Below are 12,242 nucleotides of genomic sequence, written 5' to 3'. Positions count from 1 at the left end.
TTATCTCTTTGTTTAGTTTTTGTAGGGGTTGCTCTGGGTATTAAAATATACATATGTGACTTACCAGAGTCTACTGGTATCAACATCTTACCACCTTAAGTGTGGAAATCTTACCTCCAAGTTCCCTTTAACCTTCCACACTTTAAAATATCATTGTGTTGAGTAACAGATGGTCTTAAAATTTTTGTTTCAACCACAAAATAAGATTTTTAAAACTTTAAGGAAAAGGGTAATCTATTGTGTATGTTCATATTTCTGCTTTCTGTTGCTCATTCCTCCTTATACATGGTCCAAGCCCTTCTTTTTTTATTTCCTTTTTGTTTGAAGAACTTCTTTTCATCAATATTTAAGGGTAGCCTTGCTAGCAACAAATTCTTTTGGTTTTTCTATTCTCTAAGAATGTCTTTATTTTCCCCTCATTCCTAAAGGATGGTTTTCCTGGATATAAGATTCTGGCTTCACAGTTCTCTTCTTTCAGCAGTTGGAAAGTTTTATTCTACTTTCTCTTGGCATCCATGATTTCAGATGTGCATTGGGAGAGTTCTCAGAAGGATTTTTTATTAGTATTGGGGAAAATGTAGACTAAAGGCTAATCTAAGCCTTCCTAACAAAGATAAAATGCAAAAAAGGCAGGAATTAGACTATTTCCACATAACTTTACTGCATTAAGAACAAAGCTCATGAATGTTTATAGGGGGGCTTCCTTGGTGACGCAGTGGTTGCGAGTCTGCCTGCCGATGCAGGGTACATGGGTTCGTGCCCCGGTCCGGGAGGATCCCACATGCCGTGGAGCGGCTGGGCCCGTGAGCCATGGCTGCTGAGCCTGCACGTCTGGAGCCTGTGCTCCGCAGCGGGAGAGGCCACAATGGTGAGAGGCCCGCGTACAGCAAAAAAAAAAAAAAAAAAGAATGTTTATAGGGATGCAGTATTATCCAGCACCCAACAGAGTGAAATTCACAATATATCGTATCCAATAGAAAAGTTACCAATCAAGCAAAACAGCAGGATAATGTGGCCAATATTAAGATGAAATTTCATTCGATCAAAACTTACTCAAAACAGCATAAATGATAAAAACAATTAGTGGATAGAGATATTATGCTTAAGAAGCTGGGTATGCTTATTTTCACATATGCTTAAGAAGCTAGGTAAAGACTGGGCATATTAAATAGAGACATTGAGATTACATTACAAGCCCAAATAAAACTTCCAGGCATAAGAAGCACAGTGTCTGAAATTAAAATACATTGGATGGGATTAACAGCAGATTAGACATTGCAGAAGAAAAGAAGAGTGAACCTGAAGGCATAGTAATAGAAAAATCCAAAATAAAATGCATAAAGAGAATAGAATTATTTAAAAAATGAGAACAGTATTGGTGCGCTGCAGGACCGCAGATGTACAAGGAACAAAGATAAGAACTACAGGTAACTTCTTGTCAGAAACAATACAGGCAGAAGGTAGTGGAAGAGCATCTTTAAAGTATAGAAAAGCAAACCAAATTTTTTTAAAGAGGAAAGTAAAGAAATAAATAACTGTCAACCTACACTCTGTACCAATGAAAATAGCTTTCAAAAACAGTGATGAAAGAAAGACTTTTTCAGACATGCATAAACTGAAAGAATTCGTCTTCAGTTCAACTGCATACAATAATGTTAAAGGGAGTCCTTCAAGCAGAAGGAAAATAATTCCAGATGGAAATCTGGATATATCCTAGGGTTGCTCAACTGTGGCACTATTTATATTTGGGCTAGATAATAGTCTGTTGTGGAGGGATTCCTGTGCCCTGTGGGATGTTTTGCAGCATCCCTTGCCTCTACCCACTAGACGTTAGGATACTCCCCCTACCCCAGATGTCACCACCAAAGTCTCTACACATAGCCAATAGTCCCCTGGAGGGAGCAAAATTTTTCTGGTTAAGAGTCACTAATCAACTCAAAAAATGAAGACTACTGGAAATGGTAAGTATGTGGGTAAATATAAAAGACAGTTTTCTTATTATTTAAATCTCTTTAAAAGATAATTGACTGTTTAGGCAAAAATAATAATGTAGTCAGAGATTTATAACATGTGTTCAAATAATATATGACAGCAATAGCACAAGGCCAGGAGGGGAGAAATAAAACTATACTTTTATAAGATTCTTATGCTATATGTGAAGGAATAAAAATAGACTTTTATAAGTTAAAGACGGATACCATAAACTCTACAGCAACCACTAAAACATAACAAAGTGTTATAACTAATAAGCCAATAAAAGAGATAAAATAAAATGATAAAAATGCTGGAATGGTCCAAAAGAATACAGAAAAAGACAAAAATGGAAAAAAGAATGGATGGTGTAATAGAAAACAAATAGCAACTTGGTAGATTAAAGCTCAAACATATCAATAATTACATTAAATATAAATGATCTTAACACTCCAATGAAAAGACAGAGATTGTCAAATTGGATGTTAAAAAAAAAACTATATTCTGCCAACAAGTAGCACAGTTTAAATATAAAGACACACAAATTGGAAAAAAGTTTTAAAATGGAGAAAGATACACCATAACAACATTATTTCTTAAAACCTCAAGTGACTATATTAATATCAGATTTCAGATACAAGTAGGTGTCAGAAAAAAGAGTTCTCAGGGATAGTCATTTTATAATAAAGGGATCAATTCATCAGGAAGAAATAACAATCCTAAATGTTTATATATGTAGCAACGCAGCTTCAAATACATGAAACAAACACTAACAGAACTTCAAGGAGAAATAGATAAATTTGCAATTATAGCTGGAGATTTCAACACCACTATCTCATGAATTGATAGGACAAGTAGACAAAAAATTAGTAAATATATAGAAGACTTGACCAATACTATCAATTAAGTTGACTTAATTGGTATTAACAAGAGTAGAGTACACATTCTTTCTAGTACACACAAACATTTACTGAGAGACCAAATTCTGGTACATAAAACAAAATAGGAACAGAAGAGAACTTCCTCAAACTAATAAATACATCTATTTAAAAAGTACAGCTAAAAAAAAAAAAAGTACAGCTAATCTTAGACTTAACAACAGGAGTGACTGAATGCTTTCCCCTTAATATCAGTAACAAGGGAAGAATGTCCACTCTCATCACTTCCACTCAATATTATACTGGAAATTGTAGTCAGAAAGCAATGGAAAGAAATAGAAGGCAACCAAATTGGAAAGAATGTCATTAGTTGCAGATGACATTGACAGTATATATAGAAAATTCTATAGAATCTAAAAAAGAAAAACGAAAAAAAGAGACTACTAGAATAAGTCAGTTTAGTTAGATTGTAAGATACAAAATAAATATACCAAAATCGCTTGCATTTTTATGTACAAGCAATAGATATTGGAAATTAAAATGAAAAAAATTACAATAACATCGAAGATATGAAATACTTAGGGATAAATCTGAAGAAAGATGTGCAAGATGGGTGCACTGTTATCAGAGTTCCATGCTTTTCCAGGCTCTCACCACAAAGGTCAGTCTGGAGGGGACATGACAACACGACATCTCCTTGCTAAATGTTCCTTGGACAAAGCTTATTCCCTGACTGACTTTTCTTCCTGACCCAGACAGGCTAGGATGACTTACACGGAAGGGAAACTCAGGGCCACCTATGTCTCCTTGGGAGCCTGGCTCAGAAGCAACCCCAAAGCCCAGCCACTTCCCTTGTCCTGGGCCTGTTCCCTCTCTGCTGTCCAGTGCCGTAACATGTCCCAGCTTGGAGACCCCGATCCTAGATTCAATTTCTATTCTAGGCAGGCCTTCCACTCACCCCATCCTCCATGTCCCCTACATCCACCTCAGAGACTTGGAGAAGGACTCAGGGACCATTATTCCTATTGGGGCTCCTTCAAGCCTGCTTGAGACCCCTCCCGAAAATAGAATAAGGGGGTGCAGGTCTCAATGAGTGATGACTGGAAAATAGTGGGATGCCTTAAAATTAAATATTTTTAAGAGTGTAAGTTGGGTGCAGAAGAAACATCAGGTCTATTTGGATTTTCAGAGGTCAAAAATTAGAAGATGGAACCATTCTCTCCAGTCACATCTTAGAGGGAGAAGTCCTTTGAATACAAATAGGAAATGTCTTCATGCACCTCATAGTGTAGTGAATGTGAGGAACCTCACACCCACCACTTCCTTCACCAAGTGCTTAGCGAGGGCTGGCCGTGTGCCAGGTGCTTTTCTATGGAAAGGGATATATTTGTGAAGAAAGGAAGCAGAACCTGCCCTTGCAGACCTTATATTCTTTAAATGATTATATGTTACGTTATATATTATATGTTATGTTATAACATATGTTATATGTTATTGGAAGCCAGGAGGCCAGAAATGTGTTTTATCCAATGTTTGTTTTGCTCATTGTTTTGAAATTGTTACTTTTTATTTATTTCTTTATTTTTTGGCCAATATGAACATAGTACAGGGTCCCCTGTAAAGACAATTTTTAAAATTCTCACACATTATTATATATAAGATAAATAACTAATAAGGACCTACTGCGTAGCACAGAGAACTCTACTCAATGCTCTGTAACGACCTATATGGGAAAAGAATCTAAAAAAGAGTGGCTATAGGTATATGTATAACTGATGCATTTTGCTATACAGCAGAAAGCAACACAACATTGTAAATCAACTATACTCCAATAAAAATAATAATAATAATAAAATACTCAAGTGTATCCTTCAAAGACCCAAATTATAATAACCACCCCCCAAAAAAATATATTTAATGTTTACTTTGTTTGACTACTTGGCCAAGACCAATAGGTTAAAGACTTACCCTTGGGGATTAAACATCTCCATAGTAAACACATCAGACAGAGGCCGACCTCAAAATCTGATCAGATCGCGAGCACGGAAATCTGGATTCAACTCTCAGCTTGGGGGAGTTCCTTTAGATCTCTGGGCTTCAGTTTCCTTATCCGTAAAAGGTCCTTGTACCAGTGCTGCCTGCAGTACCGACTGGCTGGGCGGGGCCCGCAGGTGATGTGCACAGAGGAAAAGCCGCCAGCGCTGGCTGGCCCTTCACGCGCGAGCTTGCTCCATAACTGTGCTCCGGGAACCGTCCACAATTATGCCTGCCACAGAAAAATTATAGTGCAAGTTTTTAAATATCTATAAAATGTTAACACATACATATTGTATGTACGTTGGTGTGTCTATACATCATGTTCTGTATAATGATAATGTCGAGTTTAAAGGATATCTAGACTTGATGCCTTTCTCTGAGGCTGTTTGGGTCTCGGTGATGTTTTTAAGCTGGAGTAGCAGCTAGCAGATATTTTAAAAAATGTACTAATATAATGTTCAAAACCTGATCACAGCCTTCTGATATCCAGCTGTCCATCAGAGAACAAGTACCTCCACAGCTGACGGCGTACGTGCAGCCCCAAGGGGACTCGCAGACAATATTTAGGAAGCCTTCAGAGGTCCACTTCCCCAAACCCTTCTTCTAGGGCAGAGCCGGAATTCAACACGGGGCCTTGGGGTTGGCATATGCCATCTGCCCCTCTGTTGCTCAGAAAGTGAATTATTTGAAATCGCTCTCCTCTTTACCAATAATTTTTTAAAATTATTTGCTTTTCTCACCTTGGCAGGAACAATCTGTTCCTTTTCTATTTCCTGCTAATATTATTTTGTCATATTTGGGTGAAGTAGTTATATTCCTGCATTTAGAGCTCCCCAAACTACCCGGGAATATTCCATCTCAGAACAATTTCCACTGAATTTTTGTAAAGATATTTTTTCTCTGGATCTCTGCCCTCCCCCACCCCGGACACACATTCAAATTGATTTCAATTTGGCAGGAGCTAGATACCTGCATTTTGGAATGACGAATGAACTATAAAACCTAGTTTTTGACCAAAGCCTAAAATAAAGGCAAAATTATCTAAAAGTATCTCTTTTGCACCATGAAAATTATCTGAAAGTATCTCTTTACACCACGAACTAAAGCATAAACATTTGAATCCATCTGTGTCGCTTTCTGTTCTAAATGGCACTGTTCCCTTGATTAAAAGAAAAAATATTCTTTAAACTTTATTGACGTCATTTTTTTCTTTCTTTCACCAATATTCAAATTATGAAATGCGATATATCTACAAGAGTGATTGTTAAATAAGTTAAGAATTGGGGACTCAAGAGATCTTTAGGGATCATTAAAATCATTCATTATTAAGATACCGGTAGGGTGTCCCCATCAGAAGAAGAACGCCATCAGATCACCACCATTGTCTGTTCCCTTTATGTATGTGAAATTGTCATTACGTCCAATCTGAATATATGTCTATGGGGGGAGAACTGACCAAGATTCTCTGTACAGCTCTTTACTGAAACCCTTGGGCCGATCATTCAAGTGGCCCTCCATGGTCCTAAATATTCGTGTTGAAACCAGCACCGACACGGAGCGTGATGTAGGTTGTAACTCTGTGTCTGTGTGCGTCCTGCCCCGTGGATTTCTCCCGTTTGCCATATGAAAACGAGGGGATGCGTCCATGGGAGATGAGAAGCTGGCCCGTAGCAGGCAGTTCCAGATTTCCACACGGAATCCACTATTTAATGTAGGTGTTCTTAACGGCTGCTGAATTAGTAAACTCAGACAATCACGCTCGACTCTGGGGTTCCTCAGTGAGGATCCCATTGTAGTGGTAAAGTCGCATCTGGTTTGCTGCTGCCTGCGCGGCACCCCGTCACCTTCCCAGCTTTGGGTTATTGCGTCTTAGTGAGGGTTTTTATCTGTTTCTTAGTGTGCTTTTCAATCCCGAACTCCCCACATCTATTTCAGGTTTGTTTTTCCCCCAATCTTCCCCAGGTCCAAGAGCCCTCGCCCTTGCCCTTGCCCAGGCCACTGTTCTTCTGCAGGTCCCCCTCCACGCAGGTCATCTATCACTCACACTGACTTCGACACGAGCTCTGACACACTCGGTAGGTAGGCGAGGCGCTGGGGAAGCAGCACAGCTGCTCTGCTGTCTTCAGGGACTCACACTTCACCCGCTCCAAGTGCTCTGTTGTCACTGGCTTAAAAGGCCAGACAGCTAGAATGTCCGGATAAACTCTTATCTGCTCACGACCAGCATGGCCTAAAGCCAGCAACAAATCCCATGTGTTTTCAGGAGAGGTCGCAAGGATTTCTAGGATTTGCCTCTTCCAACAGCTTAGAAAATCTTTTCACCTTCTCTGTATGTTTTAGAATTGGAAAAAAATCTCACTTCAACAATAGAGAGAGCATGTAACTCACACCTAGAACCTGAAATACACCACAGGTAGTGTCATTTACAAATCAGTTCCCCTACACGGCAGACATTTGCTCTGAGTTATGTTGGTGTTGAGGGCTTATCTGCTCCACAGACTGGTAAACTAGTCACCATTAAATGAAGCAAGACGCCTACTTGTTTCCCTTTGCTAAAAGCATTGGTACCTTTTTTGAAGTCTAAAGCATGACGTCAGGAAGGCCTAATGTGATGTTTGATCTGTGTTTCATTTGAAAGAATACTCGGCCACACCACTAAACCTTCTAGGTGTTCAGTGTTAGATTTGCCTGGGCCTCGCTTGAGCGCTGACCTTCTGACATGTTTCATGAGGTCTTAAAAACCTTTTCCTTGCCTAAAATATAGAGAGGAAACGTGCTCTGTGTCTCTCCTCCACCTCCATTCACATCTGGTGCTTTACTCATTTCCTTAATTTGATTATATTGCTTTTGCCCTTTTATTTATTTATTTTTTTTTTTTGCTGGGGAATGCTGAGTGACAATTCCAGAATGTTGGCCGTGGTGTCCAAATCTCTCAGCCCTTACAACCATCCTACGCAAACGCGTGATTTCCTCCCATGGGTCTGCGGTGTACGGACCTTGCGTTTCAACAGCTCATTCAACCAGATGGAATTCCAATGTCCTGCAGCAGGAAGTGTCTGCTATGCCCGTTACCGATGGCAGCCCAGATAAGCCAGAGTCACAGCCTTTTTTCCTCTTTGTGTCTGAGCTGGAGGGCAAACTTCGGGATTTGATGCAAATTCCTTAAAATGTCAGCCTTGAAATCATGAGGAAGCATCAAAGTCTCCTCACCACAAATATGTGAAACCAGAGATGATCAGTTTTTAGGAAGGCCGCCCTCATTCCGTGCACGTACTTTTTTAGGTACTTGGTATGAACGAGGTCTGTGTTCTCGTTTCTCCCCATTCTGCAGCTAAGGAAACTGAGGCAGAAGAGGTTAACCAACCCAGAGTCTGGTGCAAAAGTTTACACTTTTAAAGGCCTCACCAGCAGTTCAAACATCACTAAGGTTTGTGCAAAATACACGTTCTTCCAGCTCCCTCCTACAGGCTGAAAATTTAGCAGTGTTTTATTACTGCATTTCTCTAATCATCGTGAGTTTCAACTGTGAGTTGAAAACTCCTGACACCTGACTGTGGGCTGAATTTCCGCTCGATTTAGGAACAGTGAACAATGATTGCATTTCCACTTCCTAGACTCTATTTTGTTTTAACCCATTTAGGTGGACTGTGTAATTAGACAGTAAACCAGATTTCTTTGAAGACGCAATTCATCGGCAATTTTGATCCAATTTAGAATAGACACTAAATTAAGAATGAAATCAGAGTGGAAAGTTCTTCAAAATAAACGAATATTGGGGAAAAACAAGTAGCCTTTAAATAGTCAAAGACTGTAAATAGTCTTTTGTAATCTAAATACCCGTCCACAATAACATCTGTTAAATTGAGGCCAATAGGGTTGACCACTCTCCTGGGTCTTTGTGACGAACAGTCAATAAAAATGTATTATTTAGAATTCTTCCTATAGTTTTATCCCTTGGCACAACATCTCCAAAATTTTAAGCTGCTAATAATGTTCCAAAAATAAACCTTCCATCAGTTCAAGCTAGCACCTTTGTCTGAGGAAAAAAATAATAAATGCATTGCCGACAAGCAGTTAAAAAATCAAAACTACAGCAAGCCGAGGAAGCATCTCTATAGGGAGTCTTTGCAAATGGTAACATAAGTCCCCATGCAAATCCACTGCTGTCAGCTGTGTCACAGATGCCAAAAAAAGCAGGCACAGTAAATATAGAGTATATAGATATAAAACGGCAATGATGTCACACTGGAAGATTTATAAGCTTCTCCTTGCTTAGAATGTGGACAATACAGAAGCCCTTAAACAATTCTATCTTCTTACAGGGTCGTGGGACATCACAAAAGCAAATATTTTTTGTTTGTACTGGTGATGGGTTAAAAAAAAAATCTTTTTTCAAAAAAGCAACCAGAGTTTGTGTTATCTGTAACATGGTATTCAAAGACTGAGTTTTCAAAAGAGAAAAGTGGATATCAGAGTTGCCATCTGGCAGATTCCCCGTCGAAGTCACCCCGGAATCCTGTGTGTTTGTCACATTACGTCACTCGGCATCTGGGGTGCCATCCTCTGGACCCCGCCACTGAACTTGGACCCAGAGATGTGGCGATGGCCTTCCTGAGCCTTGGGGCGTCTATCTCTCCGTCTCTGGTACCATGTCTCCTAATCACCAGCTACCAGCATCCTTCTCCCCAGCCCCTCTCCCACCATTTCCCCAGGCCCAGCGAACACTCATTCCCTTCGTTGTGTTGAGCCTCTGCTCAGCAACCTGCTGTCCTGGGCAGGGTCTCTGTGCCACCCCGTCTTGGACGTCCCGTGCAGCGGGCATGCCGACCGCCCTCAGATCCCTCCTTTTTTGGAGACACATCCCGCAGCCTTGTCTCCAGGGGAGGCAGTGAAAGAAACGCTGGTCCCTCGTGAACATCTATTGAAACTGATGGATCTACTGCATGGCATGTGCCAAGCTGTCATTCAAGCCAGGGGGGATTTGGACGGAGACAAGGCAAGCATTGTACAAAAGACTTCGTGATCTAGTTTATGGAGCTGCCTTGAACTCCTAGGTACAGTGAGGGCAGGAAACCTTGTTTTCTGCAAAAACCACTTCGCGTCAATGGGAAAATGCACTCTATAAGGAGCGAGTGAATATTCTCCCTTGATGTGTGCCTGAAACATGAAGAGTGAGGGGAAAATATCCCAGCTGTCTCCTGCATTGTGTGAACATATACATGCATTTAAATTACTTATATCATTACTTACAGATGTAATTGTGAAATATGTTCTTTTTGCATTCAAAATGCGGGACTGAACAGATGGTGAACGCTCAATTTAAAGCAATATGTCCATTAAAATAACCCGCACTGTTGGTGTTTAGTGTAACAATAGCAGTGAGTTCATTATGGCAGGATGCATATTGCTCGCACGGCGAGGAAGAGTGGTCGGAAGATGTTCAGCCTCCTGGGTGGTGCCCATCCCGTCCCAAGACAGGGCCCCTGCACCGCCGCCCGGCCACCAGCCGTGGGTTTTCAGAGTCAAATTCCAGTTGTTTTGCTTAGTCTTTTGCTCCCAAATAGGAAAGTCAATAAACAGCTGACTTTTCCCAATGCCTTGCTTCTGGGTGATTTTTTTCTCTACTCTCCAGATGTTCTGAAATGTATAGCTCCAGATGCATCACCTCCAACGGGATAATCCCACCCGCTTCGTAAGTCATTTTCTCTCCTAATGAGCCGGGGTCAGGTGTGTGGGCTAACGGTGCATCCGAGAGGTCATCTCTCTTCTTGGGGCTCAGCAAGGACCACCAGGAAACCAGGTATCCGACGGAGGGGCTGGGGGAGTTCACTAACTTAGCTGTGGGTGAACGGACCCCACCCTGACAAAACGCTGCCTCTCATCTGCTCTCATGCACTGCTCATCACGTGAGTTTTCTTTTCAAGAAAGGAAAAGACATACCCTCAAGCCCTCCCACTCACCCCGCCACGATTTCCATTTTGGCAACAATGCCAGTGGCTCAAATGCTCTGGAAATCCATTCATAAACAAGACAGAAAAGCACTAAGTTTTCTCTGAAAGCCCAGACTGGGGAAGACAGTGGGAGAATTGGATGGTGCAACCTTGGAGAGATCCGCTGACTATACTGAGTCAGTCTCTCCACTGTTAAAAGAAGGAGTATTGGCTACTGTACCTCTCTCCTGGGCAGGAGATGATCACATGCGTTTCCTGTGCAGGGGCTGAGCTGCAAACTTCACGCCAGCAGCACACAGAGAAGCCGAGGGTGGAAAGCTTGCCGAGGGGGGAGCAGCGTATGGCCTGAGATCCTGTCGTGTAGATCTCAGAGGTGAACTGAGGGGGTTTCAGCAGTAACAGCAACTGGCCTGGGGAAGGTGGGAGGGAAGACAGAATGGCCAGGGAAGGGGGGCGCTTATGAGCCAGTTTTGCTGGGAATACCGAAGGACGGGGACACGATGAAGAATACTGGGGACAGAGGGAGCAGAGCGGGGGAGAAGCAGTCACCTTCTGAGATGAGTGTTACTGTCCACGCACCAGAGGCTCCGGAGGGTGATGAGTGTCTTTCCTTCACAGGGGAGCAGGGATTTGCGCCCAAATCTCTCTGATTCAAGCATCCATGTGTTTTTCACTATATCACACTACTTCCTCATGGCTGCAGCAGGAAAGGAGAGAAGGGAGAGAGAAACAATGGGGTCAGTTTTCATGGAGGACAGAGGACAATAGACAGATCCCTCTGAGGGCCAATCTTGTGTGTCAGTTGGGATAAAAGAGGTAGAGATGGGGGAGCGGCTGGTGGGATTTGCGTCATTCGTGGTCCTCAGCTGCAGCTCCTTGCCAGCATCATCTGTGAAGGATGCTCACGGACAGACACCCACCGAGTCAGAACTTCCTGTGTGTCCTGCTTTCTGAAAAGTATCACAGACGATTCTATCGTGGGTGGGAGGGGCTTGTGGGCAGGAAGGCCGGGGTCTGAGTCCTGCACAGGAATACGTGCCTGATGCCCGTCCCAGCCACCCCTCAACTGGGAGACCACTGGCCGCCCAGCTCACACCACACAGCATCCCCCCAGCCTGCTCAGTCCAGGGCCTCCTCATCCCCCCGCCTTCTCTAGCTCTAGACTCAGCACTGGTCCGAGAGCCTGCATGCATTTTCACACCCACGTGTTCTTGCTGAGTCTCTCCTCCCAGAGTCCCCCCAGGTGAGCCGTCTCTCATCCCCCGAGGCCACGCTTCCAAGTCACATCCTCTCTTCACCACCTTACACCGCTCACCACTGTAACGACGACTGCTCCATCGTTCCCTCATTTGCTGTGGCAGCAAAGCCGTAGTTAACGTTCACTGTGCACGGCCACCCCTGCAGG

The sequence above is a fragment of the Grampus griseus genome (genome assembly GCF_964374135.1).
Source record: "Grampus griseus genome assembly, chromosome: 12".
In the NCBI taxonomy this organism is placed as follows: domain Eukaryota; kingdom Metazoa; phylum Chordata; class Mammalia; order Artiodactyla; family Delphinidae; genus Grampus; species Grampus griseus.
The sequence above is the reverse complement of the archived record's forward strand: the minus strand, read 5'-3'. Positions refer to the sequence as shown.